The 16,205-nt window shown below is 47.9% G+C and overlaps 13 non-coding genes across 13 annotated transcripts; all 13 read left to right on the forward strand.

Moving 5' to 3' along the window:
• The first annotated feature begins 419 nt into the window (after positions 1–419).
• On the forward strand, positions 420–501 carry TRNAL-UAG (transfer RNA leucine (anticodon UAG)). The gene has a single exon. It is a non-coding gene; the product is annotated as a tRNA-Leu (tRNA).
• Positions 502–1,645: 1,144 nt separating this feature from the next.
• On the forward strand, positions 1,646–1,727 carry TRNAL-UAG (transfer RNA leucine (anticodon UAG)). Its single transcript has one exon. It is a non-coding gene; the product is annotated as a tRNA-Leu (tRNA).
• Positions 1,728–2,871: 1,144 nt separating this feature from the next.
• TRNAL-UAG (transfer RNA leucine (anticodon UAG)) lies at positions 2,872–2,953 on the forward strand. Its single transcript has one exon. It is a non-coding gene; the product is annotated as a tRNA-Leu (tRNA).
• Positions 2,954–4,097: 1,144 nt separating this feature from the next.
• TRNAL-UAG (transfer RNA leucine (anticodon UAG)) lies at positions 4,098–4,179 on the forward strand. Its single transcript has one exon. It is a non-coding gene; the product is annotated as a tRNA-Leu (tRNA).
• Positions 4,180–5,323: 1,144 nt separating this feature from the next.
• TRNAL-UAG (transfer RNA leucine (anticodon UAG)) lies at positions 5,324–5,405 on the forward strand. The gene has a single exon. It is a non-coding gene; the product is annotated as a tRNA-Leu (tRNA).
• Positions 5,406–6,549: 1,144 nt separating this feature from the next.
• TRNAL-UAG (transfer RNA leucine (anticodon UAG)) lies at positions 6,550–6,631 on the forward strand. Its single transcript has one exon. It is a non-coding gene; the product is annotated as a tRNA-Leu (tRNA).
• Positions 6,632–7,775: 1,144 nt separating this feature from the next.
• On the forward strand, positions 7,776–7,857 carry TRNAL-UAG (transfer RNA leucine (anticodon UAG)). The gene has a single exon. It is a non-coding gene; the product is annotated as a tRNA-Leu (tRNA).
• A 1,144-nt stretch (positions 7,858–9,001) lies between these two features.
• On the forward strand, positions 9,002–9,083 carry TRNAL-UAG (transfer RNA leucine (anticodon UAG)). The gene has a single exon. It is a non-coding gene; the product is annotated as a tRNA-Leu (tRNA).
• A 1,144-nt stretch (positions 9,084–10,227) lies between these two features.
• Positions 10,228–10,309, forward strand: TRNAL-UAG (transfer RNA leucine (anticodon UAG)). Its single transcript has one exon. It is a non-coding gene; the product is annotated as a tRNA-Leu (tRNA).
• Positions 10,310–11,453: 1,144 nt separating this feature from the next.
• TRNAL-UAG (transfer RNA leucine (anticodon UAG)) lies at positions 11,454–11,535 on the forward strand. Its single transcript has one exon. It is a non-coding gene; the product is annotated as a tRNA-Leu (tRNA).
• Positions 11,536–12,679: 1,144 nt separating this feature from the next.
• Positions 12,680–12,761, forward strand: TRNAL-UAG (transfer RNA leucine (anticodon UAG)). The gene has a single exon. It is a non-coding gene; the product is annotated as a tRNA-Leu (tRNA).
• A 1,144-nt stretch (positions 12,762–13,905) lies between these two features.
• Positions 13,906–13,987, forward strand: TRNAL-UAG (transfer RNA leucine (anticodon UAG)). Its single transcript has one exon. It is a non-coding gene; the product is annotated as a tRNA-Leu (tRNA).
• A 1,144-nt stretch (positions 13,988–15,131) lies between these two features.
• TRNAL-UAG (transfer RNA leucine (anticodon UAG)) lies at positions 15,132–15,213 on the forward strand. Its single transcript has one exon. It is a non-coding gene; the product is annotated as a tRNA-Leu (tRNA).
• The last annotated feature ends 992 nt before the right edge of the window (positions 15,214–16,205 follow it).

The raw sequence follows: 16,205 nt of genomic DNA on the forward strand, positions 1-16,205 counted from the left end.
AGCTAGCTACAGAAATATGCAGAAATAAAGAAAAACACATCTCATTGCATGCCTTTAAAGAGCTTACTCTCCCTACCGGCAATGTTCCTGAACCTTCGCTTCCCAAACATTTTTAGAACCAAAAAAAACCTAGAAAAGATCTGACCTCCCTCACCGGGAATTGAACTCAAGACTGCTGGATGGAGGGGTGCTGACATTGACCACTAGGCTACCAGACTGCTGTTGAACAGAGCACTCCCGAAAGGTGACATTTCAATTTCAGGCTGACAAGTGTGCTTTATTGTTCAGTTCGGGCTTTGCACAGCCAGTGCTAGAATTCAATCCAAGTTCATGCTTTGCTTTGATTTTGAATTAATGGCCAAACCAGCCAATCCCTAAAAAAATACAGGTCTCAGAGGCTCTCGTTTCAGTACCAGCAGGGTAGCGTGGCCGAGCGGTCTAAGGCGCTGGATTTAGGCTCCAGTCTCTTTGGAGGCGTGGGTTCGAATCCCACCGCTGCCAATAGCTGTTTCTTTTTTATCTTCATGCCACGTGTACAGACAGGACAATTGGGAGCCAGGGAATGGCATGTGTTTATGAATTCTTGCTTTTCTGAACACCCAGACTGAAAGCACACATCTGACTCGTGTGCGTTTTCACCAAAAAAGGGTAAAGCATAAATCACTGTTCACTGAAAACGGACATGCGTTCACGATCCTGTCAATAAACACGTGCTTGGCAGGGCCACAAATCTGCCGACACGATGCCCTAATGAATGCACATCTCTTTGCCTTGGTAGTTGCTCCTTTTTGCAGCGCCTTTTCCTGCTGCATCACAAAAACTCAGTTCAAGACACTTGGCTCCATCCAGTGGAGCTCCTATGCCCAGCTTAGAAACCCCCAGGCACGAGATTGCAAGGTCCCTGGTAATTCTCCCACTCCTGGACACGTCGGAACCAAGTTTCGTATGCACTAGCAGCGAGAACAAAATCCCACATGTGAGGACAATAGGCGTCTTTCATTTAGGGCTAGTGTTAGGCTAAGAGTTTGCAGTAGCTCCTTGGGTCGAGTTAGGGGTCGAATGAGACAAAGCTAAGATTTGCGTTACGGCTGGGGTTGGTCCAGTAAGGATCCCACACACCATGGACCATCGGCGGAGGCCCCGGGTAGGCTTACACTGCGGGCTAATGGTGGACTTCTTTAAAAACGTGAGCACTAAATGGGGCGGGATGTTGACTGAAAGAATGCAGCTAGCTACAGAAATATGCAGAAATAAAGAAAAACACATCTCATTGCATGCCTTTAAAGAGCTTACTCTCCCTACCGGCAATGTTCCTGAACCTTCGCTTCCCAAACATTTTTAGAACCAAAAAAAACCTAGAAAAGATCTGACCTCCCTCACCGGGAATTGAACTCAAGACTGCTGGATGGAGGGGTGCTGACATTGACCACTAGGCTACCAGACTGCTGTTGAACAGAGCACTCCCGAAAGGTGACATTTCAATTTCAGGCTGACAAGTGTGCTTTATTGTTCAGTTCGGGCTTTGCACAGCCAGTGCTAGAATTCAATCCAAGTTCATGCTTTGCTTTGATTTTGAATTAATGGCCAAACCAGCCAATCCCTAAAAAAATACAGGTCTCAGAGGCCCTCGTTTCAGTACCAGCAGGGTAGCGTGGCCGAGCGGTCTAAGGCGCTGGATTTAGGCTCCAGTCTCTTTGGAGGCGTGGGTTCGAATCCCACCGCTGCCAATAGCTGTTTCTTTTTTATCTTCATGCCACGTGTACAGACAGGACAATTGGGAGCCAGGGAATGGCATGTGTTTATGAATTCTTGCTTTTCTGAACACCCAGACTGAAAGCACACATCTGACTCGTGTGCGTTTTCACCAAAAAAGGGTAAAGCATAAATCACTGTTCACTGAAAACGGACATGCGTTCACGATCCTGTCAATAAACACGTGCTTGGCAGGGCCACAAATCTGCCGACACGATGCCCTAATGAATGCACATCTCTTTGCCTTGGTAGTTGCTCCTTTTTGCAGCGCCTTTTCCTGCTGCATCACAAAAACTCAGTTCAAGACACTTGGCTCCATCCAGTGGAGCTCCTATGCCCAGCTTAGAAACCCCCAGGCACGAGATTGCAAGGTCCCTGGTAATTCTCCCACTCCTGGACACGTCGGAACCAAGTTTCGTATGCACTAGCAGCGAGAACAAAATCCCACATGTGAGGACAATAGGCGTCTTTCATTTAGGGCTAGTGTTAGGCTAAGAGTTTGCAGTAGCTCCTTGGGTCGAGTTAGGGGTCGAATGAGACAAAGCTAAGATTTGCGTTACGGCTGGGGTTGGTCCAGTAAGGATCCCACACACCATGGACCATCGGCGGAGGCCCCGGGTAGGCTTACACTGCGGGCTAATGGTGGACTTCTTTAAAAACGTGAGCACTAAATGGGGCGGGATGTTGACTGAAAGAATGCAGCTAGCTACAGAAATATGCAGAAATAAAGAAAAACACATCTCATTGCATGCCTTTAAAGAGCTTACTCTCCCTACCGGCAATGTTCCTGAACCTTCGCTTCCCAAACATTTTTAGAACCAAAAAAAACCTAGAAAAGATCTGACCTCCCTCACCGGGAATTGAACTCAAGACTGCTGGATGGAGGGGTGCTGACATTGACCACTAGGCTACCAGACTGCTGTTGAACAGAGCACTCCCGAAAGGTGACATTTCAATTTCAGGCTGACAAGTGTGCTTTATTGTTCAGTTCGGGCTTTGCACAGCCAGTGCTAGAATTCAATCCAAGTTCATGCTTTGCTTTGATTTTGAATTAATGGCCAAACCAGCCAATCCCTAAAAAAATACAGGTCTCAGAGGCCCTCGTTTCAGTACCAGCAGGGTAGCGTGGCCGAGCGGTCTAAGGCGCTGGATTTAGGCTCCAGTCTCTTTGGAGGCGTGGGTTCGAATCCCACCGCTGCCAATAGCTGTTTCTTTTTTATCTTCATGCCACGTGTACAGACAGGACAATTGGGAGCCAGGGAATGGCATGTGTTTATGAATTCTTGCTTTTCTGAACACCCAGACTGAAAGCACACATCTGACTCGTGTGCGTTTTCACCAAAAAAGGGTAAAGCATAAATCACTGTTCACTGAAAACGGACATGCGTTCACGATCCTGTCAATAAACACGTGCTTGGCAGGGCCACAAATCTGCCGACACGATGCCCTAATGAATGCACATCTCTTTGCCTTGGTAGTTGCTCCTTTTTGCAGCGCCTTTTCCTGCTGCATCACAAAAACTCAGTTCAAGACACTTGGCTCCATCCAGTGGAGCTCCTATGCCCAGCTTAGAAACCCCCAGGCACGAGATTGCAAGGTCCCTGGTAATTCTCCCACTCCTGGACACGTCGGAACCAAGTTTCGTATGCACTAGCAGCGAGAACAAAATCCCACATGTGAGGACAATAGGCGTCTTTCATTTAGGGCTAGTGTTAGGCTAAGAGTTTGCAGTAGCTCCTTGGGTCGAGTTAGGGGTCGAATGAGACAAAGCTAAGATTTGCGTTACGGCTGGGGTTGGTCCAGTAAGGATCCCACACACCATGGACCATCGGCGGAGGCCCCGGGTAGGCTTACACTGCGGGCTAATGGTGGACTTCTTTAAAAACGTGAGCACTAAATGGGGCGGGATGTTGACTGAAAGAATGCAGCTAGCTACAGAAATATGCAGAAATAAAGAAAAACACATCTCATTGCATGCCTTTAAAGAGCTTACTCTCCCTACCGGCAATGTTCCTGAACCTTCGCTTCCCAAACATTTTTAGAACCAAAAAAAACCTAGAAAAGATCTGACCTCCCTCACCGGGAATTGAACTCAAGACTGCTGGATGGAGGGGTGCTGACATTGACCACTAGGCTACCAGACTGCTGTTGAACAGAGCACTCCCGAAAGGTGACATTTCAATTTCAGGCTGACAAGTGTGCTTTATTGTTCAGTTCGGGCTTTGCACAGCCAGTGCTAGAATTCAATCCAAGTTCATGCTTTGCTTTGATTTTGAATTAATGGCCAAACCAGCCAATCCCTAAAAAAATACAGGTCTCAGAGGCTCTCGTTTCAGTACCAGCAGGGTAGCGTGGCCGAGCGGTCTAAGGCGCTGGATTTAGGCTCCAGTCTCTTTGGAGGCGTGGGTTCGAATCCCACCGCTGCCAATAGCTGTTTCTTTTTTATCTTCATGCCACGTGTACAGACAGGACAATTGGGAGCCAGGGAATGGCATGTGTTTATGAATTCTTGCTTTTCTGAACACCCAGACTGAAAGCACACATCTGACTCGTGTGCGTTTTCACCAAAAAAGGGTAAAGCATAAATCACTGTTCACTGAAAACGGACATGCGTTCACGATCCTGTCAATAAACACGTGCTTGGCAGGGCCACAAATCTGCCGACACGATGCCCTAATGAATGCACATCTCTTTGCCTTGGTAGTTGCTCCTTTTTGCAGCGCCTTTTCCTGCTGCATCACAAAAACTCAGTTCAAGACACTTGGCTCCATCCAGTGGAGCTCCTATGCCCAGCTTAGAAACCCCCAGGCACGAGATTGCAAGGTCCCTGGTAATTCTCCCACTCCTGGACACGTCGGAACCAAGTTTCGTATGCACTAGCAGCGAGAACAAAATCCCACATGTGAGGACAATAGGCGTCTTTCCTTTAGGGCTAGTGTTAGGCTAAGAGTTTGCAGTAGCTCCTTGGGTCGAGTTAGGGGTCGAATGAGACAAAGCTAAGATTTGCGTTACGGCTGGGGTTGGTCCAGTAAGGATCCCACACACCATGGACCATCGGCGGAGGCCCCGGGTAGGCTTACACTGCGGGCTAATGGTGGACTTCTTTAAAAACGTGAGCACTAAATGGGGCGGGATGTTGACTGAAAGAATGCAGCTAGCTACAGAAATATGCAGAAATAAAGAAAAACACATCTCATTGCATGCCTTTAAAGAGCTTACTCTCCCTACCGGCAATGTTCCTGAACCTTCGCTTCCCAAACATTTTTAGAACCAAAAAAAACCTAGAAAAGATCTGACCTCCCTCACCGGGAATTGAACTCAAGACTGCTGGATGGAGGGGTGCTGACATTGACCACTAGGCTACCAGACTGCTGTTGAACAGAGCACTCCCGAAAGGTGACATTTCAATTTCAGGCTGACAAGTGTGCTTTATTGTTCAGTTCGGGCTTTGCACAGCCAGTGCTAGAATTCAATCCAAGTTCATGCTTTGCTTTGATTTTGAATTAATGGCCAAACCAGCCAATCCCTAAAAAAATACAGGTCTCAGAGGCTCTCGTTTCAGTACCAGCAGGGTAGCGTGGCCGAGCGGTCTAAGGCGCTGGATTTAGGCTCCAGTCTCTTTGGAGGCGTGGGTTCGAATCCCACCGCTGCCAATAGCTGTTTCTTTTTTATCTTCATGCCACGTGTACAGACAGGACAATTGGGAGCCAGGGAATGGCATGTGTTTATGAATTCTTGCTTTTCTGAACACCCAGACTGAAAGCACACATCTGACTCGTGTGCGTTTTCACCAAAAAAGGGTAAAGCATAAATCACTGTTCACTGAAAACGGACATGCGTTCACGATCCTGTCAATAAACACGTGCTTGGCAGGGCCACAAATCTGCCGACACGATGCCCTAATGAATGCACATCTCTTTGCCTTGGTAGTTGCTCCTTTTTGCAGCGCCTTTTCCTGCTGCATCACAAAAACTCAGTTCAAGACACTTGGCTCCATCCAGTGGAGCTCCTATGCCCAGCTTAGAAACCCCCAGGCACGAGATTGCAAGGTCCCTGGTAATTCTCCCACTCCTGGACACGTCGGAACCAAGTTTCGTATGCACTAGCAGCGAGAACAAAATCCCACATGTGAGGACAATAGGCGTCTTTCATTTAGGGCTAGTGTTAGGCTAAGAGTTTGCAGTAGCTCCTTGGGTCGAGTTAGGGGTCGAATGAGACAAAGCTAAGATTTGCGTTACGGCTGGGGTTGGTCCAGTAAGGATCCCACACACCATGGACCATCGGCGGAGGCCCCGGGTAGGCTTACACTGCGGGCTAATGGTGGACTTCTTTAAAAACGTGAGCACTAAATGGGGCGGGATGTTGACTGAAAGAATGCAGCTAGCTACAGAAATATGCAGAAATAAAGAAAAACACATCTCATTGCATGCCTTTAAAGAGCTTACTCTCCCTACCGGCAATGTTCCTGAACCTTCGCTTCCCAAACATTTTTAGAACCAAAAAAAACCTAGAAAAGATCTGACCTCCCTCACCGGGAATTGAACTCAAGACTGCTGGATGGAGGGGTGCTGACATTGACCACTAGGCTACCAGACTGCTGTTGAACAGAGCACTCCCGAAAGGTGACATTTCAATTTCAGGCTGACAAGTGTGCTTTATTGTTCAGTTCGGGCTTTGCACAGCCAGTGCTAGAATTCAATCCAAGTTCATGCTTTGCTTTGATTTTGAATTAATGGCCAAACCAGCCAATCCCTAAAAAAATACAGGTCTCAGAGGCTCTCGTTTCAGTACCAGCAGGGTAGCGTGGCCGAGCGGTCTAAGGCGCTGGATTTAGGCTCCAGTCTCTTTGGAGGCGTGGGTTCGAATCCCACCGCTGCCAATAGCTGTTTCTTTTTTATCTTCATGCCACGTGTACAGACAGGACAATTGGGAGCCAGGGAATGGCATGTGTTTATGAATTCTTGCTTTTCTGAACACCCAGACTGAAAGCACACATCTGACTCGTGTGCGTTTTCACCAAAAAAGGGTAAAGCATAAATCACTGTTCACTGAAAACGGACATGCGTTCACGATCCTGTCAATAAACACGTGCTTGGCAGGGCCACAAATCTGCCGACACGATGCCCTAATGAATGCACATCTCTTTGCCTTGGTAGTTGCTCCTTTTTGCAGCGCCTTTTCCTGCTGCATCACAAAAACTCAGTTCAAGACACTTGGCTCCATCCAGTGGAGCTCCTATGCCCAGCTTAGAAACCCCCAGGCACGAGATTGCAAGGTCCCTGGTAATTCTCCCACTCCTGGACACGTCGGAACCAAGTTTCGTATGCACTAGCAGCGAGAACAAAATCCCACATGTGAGGACAATAGGCGTCTTTCATTTAGGGCTAGTGTTAGGCTAAGAGTTTGCAGTAGCTCCTTGGGTCGAGTTAGGGGTCGAATGAGACAAAGCTAAGATTTGCGTTACGGCTGGGGTTGGTCCAGTAAGGATCCCACACACCATGGACCATCGGCGGAGGCCCCGGGTAGGCTTACACTGCGGGCTAATGGTGGACTTCTTTAAAAACGTGAGCACTAAATGGGGCGGGATGTTGACTGAAAGAATGCAGCTAGCTACAGAAATATGCAGAAATAAAGAAAAACACATCTCATTGCATGCCTTTAAAGAGCTTACTCTCCCTACCGGCAATGTTCCTGAACCTTCGCTTCCCAAACATTTTTAGAACCAAAAAAAACCTAGAAAAGATCTGACCTCCCTCACCGGGAATTGAACTCAAGACTGCTGGATGGAGGGGTGCTGACATTGACCACTAGGCTACCAGACTGCTGTTGAACAGAGCACTCCCGAAAGGTGACATTTCAATTTCAGGCTGACAAGTGTGCTTTATTGTTCAGTTCGGGCTTTGCACAGCCAGTGCTAGAATTCAATCCAAGTTCATGCTTTGCTTTGATTTTGAATTAATGGCCAAACCAGCCAATCCCTAAAAAAATACAGGTCTCAGAGGCCCTCGTTTCAGTACCAGCAGGGTAGCGTGGCCGAGCGGTCTAAGGCGCTGGATTTAGGCTCCAGTCTCTTTGGAGGCGTGGGTTCGAATCCCACCGCTGCCAATAGCTGTTTCTTTTTTATCTTCATGCCACGTGTACAGACAGGACAATTGGGAGCCAGGGAATGGCATGTGTTTATGAATTCTTGCTTTTCTGAACACCCAGACTGAAAGCACACATCTGACTCGTGTGCGTTTTCACCAAAAAAGGGTAAAGCATAAATCACTGTTCACTGAAAACGGACATGCGTTCACGATCCTGTCAATAAACACGTGCTTGGCAGGGCCACAAATCTGCCGACACGATGCCCTAATGAATGCACATCTCTTTGCCTTGGTAGTTGCTCCTTTTTGCAGCGCCTTTTCCTGCTGCATCACAAAAACTCAGTTCAAGACACTTGGCTCCATCCAGTGGAGCTCCTATGCCCAGCTTAGAAACCCCCAGGCACGAGATTGCAAGGTCCCTGGTAATTCTCCCACTCCTGGACACGTCGGAACCAAGTTTCGTATGCACTAGCAGCGAGAACAAAATCCCACATGTGAGGACAATAGGCGTCTTTCATTTAGGGCTAGTGTTAGGCTAAGAGTTTGCAGTAGCTCCTTGGGTCGAGTTAGGGGTCGAATGAGACAAAGCTAAGATTTGCGTTACGGCTGGGGTTGGTCCAGTAAGGATCCCACACACCATGGACCATCGGCGGAGGCCCCGGGTAGGCTTACACTGCGGGCTAATGGTGGACTTCTTTAAAAACGTGAGCACTAAATGGGGCGGGATGTTGACTGAAAGAATGCAGCTAGCTACAGAAATATGCAGAAATAAAGAAAAACACATCTCATTGCATGCCTTTAAAGAGCTTACTCTCCCTACCGGCAATGTTCCTGAACCTTCGCTTCCCAAACATTTTTAGAACCAAAAAAAACCTAGAAAAGATCTGACCTCCCTCACCGGGAATTGAACTCAAGACTGCTGGATGGAGGGGTGCTGACATTGACCACTAGGCTACCAGACTGCTGTTGAACAGAGCACTCCCGAAAGGTGACATTTCAATTTCAGGCTGACAAGTGTGCTTTATTGTTCAGTTCGGGCTTTGCACAGCCAGTGCTAGAATTCAATCCAAGTTCATGCTTTGCTTTGATTTTGAATTAATGGCCAAACCAGCCAATCCCTAAAAAAATACAGGTCTCAGAGGCTCTCGTTTCAGTACCAGCAGGGTAGCGTGGCCGAGCGGTCTAAGGCGCTGGATTTAGGCTCCAGTCTCTTTGGAGGCGTGGGTTCGAATCCCACCGCTGCCAATAGCTGTTTCTTTTTTATCTTCATGCCACGTGTACAGACAGGACAATTGGGAGCCAGGGAATGGCATGTGTTTATGAATTCTTGCTTTTCTGAACACCCAGACTGAAAGCACACATCTGACTCGTGTGCGTTTTCACCAAAAAAGGGTAAAGCATAAATCACTGTTCACTGAAAACGGACATGCGTTCACGATCCTGTCAATAAACACGTGCTTGGCAGGGCCACAAATCTGCCGACACGATGCCCTAATGAATGCACATCTCTTTGCCTTGGTAGTTGCTCCTTTTTGCAGCGCCTTTTCCTGCTGCATCACAAAAACTCAGTTCAAGACACTTGGCTCCATCCAGTGGAGCTCCTATGCCCAGCTTAGAAACCCCCAGGCACGAGATTGCAAGGTCCCTGGTAATTCTCCCACTCCTGGACACGTCGGAACCAAGTTTCGTATGCACTAGCAGCGAGAACAAAATCCCACATGTGAGGACAATAGGCGTCTTTCCTTTAGGGCTAGTGTTAGGCTAAGAGTTTGCAGTAGCTCCTTGGGTCGAGTTAGGGGTCGAATGAGACAAAGCTAAGATTTGCGTTACGGCTGGGGTTGGTCCAGTAAGGATCCCACACACCATGGACCATCGGCGGAGGCCCCGGGTAGGCTTACACTGCGGGCTAATGGTGGACTTCTTTAAAAACGTGAGCACTAAATGGGGCGGGATGTTGACTGAAAGAATGCAGCTAGCTACAGAAATATGCAGAAATAAAGAAAAACACATCTCATTGCATGCCTTTAAAGAGCTTACTCTCCCTACCGGCAATGTTCCTGAACCTTCGCTTCCCAAACATTTTTAGAACCAAAAAAAACCTAGAAAAGATCTGACCTCCCTCACCGGGAATTGAACTCAAGACTGCTGGATGGAGGGGTGCTGACATTGACCACTAGGCTACCAGACTGCTGTTGAACAGAGCACTCCCGAAAGGTGACATTTCAATTTCAGGCTGACAAGTGTGCTTTATTGTTCAGTTCGGGCTTTGCACAGCCAGTGCTAGAATTCAATCCAAGTTCATGCTTTGCTTTGATTTTGAATTAATGGCCAAACCAGCCAATCCCTAAAAAAATACAGGTCTCAGAGGCTCTCGTTTCAGTACCAGCAGGGTAGCGTGGCCGAGCGGTCTAAGGCGCTGGATTTAGGCTCCAGTCTCTTTGGAGGCGTGGGTTCGAATCCCACCGCTGCCAATAGCTGTTTCTTTTTTATCTTCATGCCACGTGTACAGACAGGACAATTGGGAGCCAGGGAATGGCATGTGTTTATGAATTCTTGCTTTTCTGAACACCCAGACTGAAAGCACACATCTGACTCGTGTGCGTTTTCACCAAAAAAGGGTAAAGCATAAATCACTGTTCACTGAAAACGGACATGCGTTCACGATCCTGTCAATAAACACGTGCTTGGCAGGGCCACAAATCTGCCGACACGATGCCCTAATGAATGCACATCTCTTTGCCTTGGTAGTTGCTCCTTTTTGCAGCGCCTTTTCCTGCTGCATCACAAAAACTCAGTTCAAGACACTTGGCTCCATCCAGTGGAGCTCCTATGCCCAGCTTAGAAACCCCCAGGCACGAGATTGCAAGGTCCCTGGTAATTCTCCCACTCCTGGACACGTCGGAACCAAGTTTCGTATGCACTAGCAGCGAGAACAAAATCCCACATGTGAGGACAATAGGCGTCTTTCATTTAGGGCTAGTGTTAGGCTAAGAGTTTGCAGTAGCTCCTTGGGTCGAGTTAGGGGTCGAATGAGACAAAGCTAAGATTTGCGTTACGGCTGGGGTTGGTCCAGTAAGGATCCCACACACCATGGACCATCGGCGGAGGCCCCGGGTAGGCTTACACTGCGGGCTAATGGTGGACTTCTTTAAAAACGTGAGCACTAAATGGGGCGGGATGTTGACTGAAAGAATGCAGCTAGCTACAGAAATATGCAGAAATAAAGAAAAACACATCTCATTGCATGCCTTTAAAGAGCTTACTCTCCCTACCGGCAATGTTCCTGAACCTTCGCTTCCCAAACATTTTTAGAACCAAAAAAAACCTAGAAAAGATCTGACCTCCCTCACCGGGAATTGAACTCAAGACTGCTGGATGGAGGGGTGCTGACATTGACCACTAGGCTACCAGACTGCTGTTGAACAGAGCACTCCCGAAAGGTGACATTTCAATTTCAGGCTGACAAGTGTGCTTTATTGTTCAGTTCGGGCTTTGCACAGCCAGTGCTAGAATTCAATCCAAGTTCATGCTTTGCTTTGATTTTGAATTAATGGCCAAACCAGCCAATCCCTAAAAAAATACAGGTCTCAGAGGCCCTCGTTTCAGTACCAGCAGGGTAGCGTGGCCGAGCGGTCTAAGGCGCTGGATTTAGGCTCCAGTCTCTTTGGAGGCGTGGGTTCGAATCCCACCGCTGCCAATAGCTGTTTCTTTTTTATCTTCATGCCACGTGTACAGACAGGACAATTGGGAGCCAGGGAATGGCATGTGTTTATGAATTCTTGCTTTTCTGAACACCCAGACTGAAAGCACACATCTGACTCGTGTGCGTTTTCACCAAAAAAGGGTAAAGCATAAATCACTGTTCACTGAAAACGGACATGCGTTCACGATCCTGTCAATAAACACGTGCTTGGCAGGGCCACAAATCTGCCGACACGATGCCCTAATGAATGCACATCTCTTTGCCTTGGTAGTTGCTCCTTTTTGCAGCGCCTTTTCCTGCTGCATCACAAAAACTCAGTTCAAGACACTTGGCTCCATCCAGTGGAGCTCCTATGCCCAGCTTAGAAACCCCCAGGCACGAGATTGCAAGGTCCCTGGTAATTCTCCCACTCCTGGACACGTCGGAACCAAGTTTCGTATGCACTAGCAGCGAGAACAAAATCCCACATGTGAGGACAATAGGCGTCTTTCATTTAGGGCTAGTGTTAGGCTAAGAGTTTGCAGTAGCTCCTTGGGTCGAGTTAGGGGTCGAATGAGACAAAGCTAAGATTTGCGTTACGGCTGGGGTTGGTCCAGTAAGGATCCCACACACCATGGACCATCGGCGGAGGCCCCGGGTAGGCTTACACTGCGGGCTAATGGTGGACTTCTTTAAAAACGTGAGCACTAAATGGGGCGGGATGTTGACTGAAAGAATGCAGCTAGCTACAGAAATATGCAGAAATAAAGAAAAACACATCTCATTGCATGCCTTTAAAGAGCTTACTCTCCCTACCGGCAATGTTCCTGAACCTTCGCTTCCCAAACATTTTTAGAACCAAAAAAAACCTAGAAAAGATCTGACCTCCCTCACCGGGAATTGAACTCAAGACTGCTGGATGGAGGGGTGCTGACATTGACCACTAGGCTACCAGACTGCTGTTGAACAGAGCACTCCCGAAAGGTGACATTTCAATTTCAGGCTGACAAGTGTGCTTTATTGTTCAGTTCGGGCTTTGCACAGCCAGTGCTAGAATTCAATCCAAGTTCATGCTTTGCTTTGATTTTGAATTAATGGCCAAACCAGCCAATCCCTAAAAAAATACAGGTCTCAGAGGCCCTCGTTTCAGTACCAGCAGGGTAGCGTGGCCGAGCGGTCTAAGGCGCTGGATTTAGGCTCCAGTCTCTTTGGAGGCGTGGGTTCGAATCCCACCGCTGCCAATAGCTGTTTCTTTTTTATCTTCATGCCACGTGTACAGACAGGACAATTGGGAGCCAGGGAATGGCATGTGTTTATGAATTCTTGCTTTTCTGAACACCCAGACTGAAAGCACACATCTGACTCGTGTGCGTTTTCACCAAAAAAGGGTAAAGCATAAATCACTGTTCACTGAAAACGGACATGCGTTCACGATCCTGTCAATAAACACGTGCTTGGCAGGGCCACAAATCTGCCGACACGATGCCCTAATGAATGCACATCTCTTTGCCTTGGTAGTTGCTCCTTTTTGCAGCGCCTTTTCCTGCTGCATCACAAAAACTCAGTTCAAGACACTTGGCTCCATCCAGTGGAGCTCCTATGCCCAGCTTAGAAACCCCCAGGCACGAGATTGCAAGGTCCCTGGTAATTCTCCCACTCCTGGACACGTCGGAACCAAGTTTCGTATGCACTAGCAGCGAGAACAAAATCCCACATGTGAGGACAATAGGCGTCTTTCATTTAGGGCTAGTGTTAGGCTAAGAGTTTGCAGTAGCTCCTTGGGTCGAGTTAGGGGTCGAATGAGACAAAGCTAAGATTTGCGTTACGGCTGGGGTTGGTCCAGTAAGGATCCCACACACCATGGACCATCGGCGGAGGCCCCGGGTAGGCTTACACTGCGGGCTAATGGTGGACTTCTTTAAAAACGTGAGCACTAAATGGGGCGGGATGTTGACTGAAAGAATGCAGCTAGCTACAGAAATATGCAGAAATAAAGAAAAACACATCTCATTGCATGCCTTTAAAGAGCTTACTCTCCCTACCGGCAATGTTCCTGAACCTTCGCTTCCCAAACATTTTTAGAACCAAAAAAAACCTAGAAAAGATCTGACCTCCCTCACCGGGAATTGAACTCAAGACTGCTGGATGGAGGGGTGCTGACATTGACCACTAGGCTACCAGACTGCTGTTGAACAGAGCACTCCCGAAAGGTGACATTTCAATTTCAGGCTGACAAGTGTGCTTTATTGTTCAGTTCGGGCTTTGCACAGCCAGTGCTAGAATTCAATCCAAGTTCATGCTTTGCTTTGATTTTGAATTAATGGCCAAACCAGCCAATCCCTAAAAAAATACAGGTCTCAGAGGCTCTCGTTTCAGTACCAGCAGGGTAGCGTGGCCGAGCGGTCTAAGGCGCTGGATTTAGGCTCCAGTCTCTTTGGAGGCGTGGGTTCGAATCCCACCGCTGCCAATAGCTGTTTCTTTTTTATCTTCATGCCACGTGTACAGACAGGACAATTGGGAGCCAGGGAATGGCATGTGTTTATGAATTCTTGCTTTTCTGAACACCCAGACTGAAAGCACACATCTGACTCGTGTGCGTTTTCACCAAAAAAGGGTAAAGCATAAATCACTGTTCACTGAAAACGGACATGCGTTCACGATCCTGTCAATAAACACGTGCTTGGCAGGGCCACAAATCTGCCGACACGATGCCCTAATGAATGCACATCTCTTTGCCTTGGTAGTTGCTCCTTTTTGCAGCGCCTTTTCCTGCTGCATCACAAAAACTCAGTTCAAGACACTTGGCTCCATCCAGTGGAGCTCCTATGCCCAGCTTAGAAACCCCCAGGCACGAGATTGCAAGGTCCCTGGTAATTCTCCCACTCCTGGACACGTCGGAACCAAGTTTCGTATGCACTAGCAGCGAGAACAAAATCCCACATGTGAGGACAATAGGCGTCTTTCCTTTAGGGCTAGTGTTAGGCTAAGAGTTTGCAGTAGCTCCTTGGGTCGAGTTAGGGGTCGAATGAGACAAAGCTAAGATTTGCGTTACGGCTGGGGTTGGTCCAGTAAGGATCCCACACACCATGGACCATCGGCGGAGGCCCCGGGTAGGCTTACACTGCGGGCTAATGGTGGACTTCTTTAAAAACGTGAGCACTAAATGGGGCGGGATGTTGACTGAAAGAATGCAGCTAGCTACAGAAATATGCAGAAATAAAGAAAAACACATCTCATTGCATGCCTTTAAAGAGCTTACTCTCCCTACCGGCAATGTTCCTGAACCTTCGCTTCCCAAACATTTTTAGAACCAAAAAAAACCTAGAAAAGATCTGACCTCCCTCACCGGGAATTGAACTCAAGACTGCTGGATGGAGGGGTGCTGACATTGACCACTAGGCTACCAGACTGCTGTTGAACAGAGCACTCCCGAAAGGTGACATTTCAATTTCAGGCTGACAAGTGTGCTTTATTGTTCAGTTCGGGCTTTGCACAGCCAGTGCTAGAATTCAATCCAAGTTCATGCTTTGCTTTGATTTTGAATTAATGGCCAAACCAGCCAATCCCTAAAAAAATACAGGTCTCAGAGGCTCTCGTTTCAGTACCAGCAGGGTAGCGTGGCCGAGCGGTCTAAGGCGCTGGATTTAGGCTCCAGTCTCTTTGGAGGCGTGGGTTCGAATCCCACCGCTGCCAATAGCTGTTTCTTTTTTATCTTCATGCCACGTGTACAGACAGGACAATTGGGAGCCAGGGAATGGCATGTGTTTATGAATTCTTGCTTTTCTGAACACCCAGACTGAAAGCACACATCTGACTCGTGTGCGTTTTCACCAAAAAAGGGTAAAGCATAAATCACTGTTCACTGAAAACGGACATGCGTTCACGATCCTGTCAATAAACACGTGCTTGGCAGGGCCACAAATCTGCCGACACGATGCCCTAATGAATGCACATCTCTTTGCCTTGGTAGTTGCTCCTTTTTGCAGCGCCTTTTCCTGCTGCATCACAAAAACTCAGTTCAAGACACTTGGCTCCATCCAGTGGAGCTCCTATGCCCAGCTTAGAAACCCCCAGGCACGAGATTGCAAGGTCCCTGGTAATTCTCCCACTCCTGGACACGTCGGAACCAAGTTTCGTATGCACTAGCAGCGAGAACAAAATCCCACATGTGAGGACAATAGGCGTCTTTCATTTAGGGCTAGTGTTAGGCTAAGAGTTTGCAGTAGCTCCTTGGGTCGAGTTAGGGGTCGAATGAGACAAAGCTAAGATTTGCGTTACGGCTGGGGTTGGTCCAGTAAGGATCCCACACACCATGGACCATCGGCGGAGGCCCCGGGTAGGCTTACACTGCGGGCTAATGGTGGACTTCTTTAAAAACGTGAGCACTAAATGGGGCGGGATGTTGACTGAAAGAATGCAGCTAGCTACAGAAATATGCAGAAATAAAGAAAAACACATCTCATTGCATGCCTTTAAAGAGCTTACTCTCCCTACCGGCAATGTTCCTGAACCTTCGCTTCCCAAACATTTTTAGAACCAAAAAAAACCTAGAAAAGATCTGACCTCCCTCACCGGGAATTGAACTCAAGACTGCTGGATGGAGGGGTGCTGACATTGACCACTAGGCTACCAGACTGCTGTTGAACAGAGCACTCCCGAAAGGTGACATTTCAATTTCAGGCTGA

This window comes from Ambystoma mexicanum, chromosome 1p (genome assembly GCF_040938575.1).
Source record: "Ambystoma mexicanum isolate Mex_15411 chromosome 1p, UKY_AmexF1_1, whole genome shotgun sequence".
Classification (NCBI taxonomy): Eukaryota; Metazoa; Chordata; class Amphibia; order Caudata; family Ambystomatidae; genus Ambystoma; species Ambystoma mexicanum.